General features: G+C 49.9%; 1 pseudogene; it reads left to right on the top strand.

The window, feature by feature from the left end:
* The first annotated feature begins 231 nt into the window (after positions 1-231).
* On the top strand, positions 232-1,246 carry LOC104861069 (annotated as a pseudogene).
* The last annotated feature ends 302 nt before the right edge of the window (positions 1,247-1,548 follow it).

Raw genomic sequence — 1,548 nt, 5'->3', positions numbered from 1 at the left:
AGACTGGAGCAATGGGCATCTGAAATGAACAGACATTTCTCAGATGGAGAAGTAGAAGCAGCAAATGAACATATGAAAAAATGTTCAACACCACTGGATCATTCAAGAGATGCAGATGAAAACAACACTGAGATTCTACCTCACTCCAGAAGGAATGGCTGCTATCAAGAAATCAACAGGTTCAGCAGAGGGTCGGCCCTGTGTCAGCAGCCGGGTGGGCACTTGGGCGGGATGCGGCTGCTGTGTGGCCCGGCGGGCCCTGACAGTGGACAGCCACAGATCTTCCTACCTACAGTGACTCCGAGGATGTGGAGGCATCTCTCACCCCAAAACCAAGAAGAGGGCAAAAGTGTTAGAGACGGTTGGTGTACTTGAAGTGCCAAAACAGAATGGAGAATATGAGACGGGGCAGCTTTTCTCCATGGTGTGTTTGGCTACCATTGTCCTGCTTTCTTGGTGGGCCAGGCTATACGCCCACGATCCGGCTTCCACAGCTTCTATAAAAGCAGAGAATCCTGTGGGCCATGGCCCTAAGGAGGAAAGAGGTAAAACTCACATTTACTATCAGGTGCTGCTGATTAATGCCTGAGACTGTCCACATGTATCTCAGGGATCTCAGACAGAAGCTGTGACCTTGGCTAACCATGATGGCAGCCAGGCTCTCTATGCCATTCCAGGCCTGGACTATGTGAGCCATGAAGATATCTTTCCTTACACGTCCTCTGATTAGTTCCCGTCCAACATGAGCTCTTCAAAAGATTCCTTCTGTGTGACCAGACAAAAGCATCCCCTTTTATGGTTCAGAAAACACTTCAGGACTGGCAAGAGAAAAACCACCCCTGGCTAGAGCTGTCCAATGTCCACCAGGAGATGAGAACATCCGTGTCACTGTCATCCCTTTCTACAGGGCCACGAGGGAAGCCCAGAATTCCCATGTCTATTGCTGGCACTACTGTATCTGCATGTAGAACCTGGACAGTGATGTGGTACAGCTCCAGGACTGGCGCTGGAGGATATTTAGTCTCTCAGGCATGTGGGAAACAGTTCCAGGCTGAGGGGTGGTGGGCAGGGAACCAGCCATGTCTTCCTGCAGGCCTCTAGTGGGCACACGTGGGGCACGTTGCACTTCAAGCAATCTGATGGCTCCCATTTTTACATCCAAATCCCATCTTTCTCCCTGGAAAGCAATAAAGGTGAGAAGACACCACCCTCAGGCCTTCACTGGTACTTACAGCTGAGGCTTTAAGTGCCTAGGCTTGGCCCCTCAGATCAGCTGTAAACCCATAATTGCTGCAAAACTCTCTCTCCCCTCATTGTGGCCCAAATGGGTTCCTTCATCCTTTGCACATTTGATTGTGGGGCTCTATTTTGGGGGGTGGTGTAGTAACTATTTTCTTTAGAAGACCCATGTAGGACTCCTCTAAGGCTGGCTGGCTTCCTCATAAGCTCTGCCTACACTGTGTTTCCATCAAGGAACTGTTCAGTTGCCACAGGCCTAGAGGAGTTTCCTGACCTGTCATAAGTTGTCTACAACATGAAGTTTGGTCA

This window comes from Fukomys damarensis, unplaced genomic scaffold, assembly GCF_012274545.1.
Source record: "Fukomys damarensis isolate Sample0158 unplaced genomic scaffold, DMR_v1.0_HiC HiC_scaffold_6, whole genome shotgun sequence".
Taxonomy (NCBI): Eukaryota; Metazoa; Chordata; class Mammalia; order Rodentia; family Bathyergidae; genus Fukomys; species Fukomys damarensis.
Note: the sequence above shows the minus strand (reverse complement) of the source record. Positions and strands in the feature narration are given on the sequence as shown.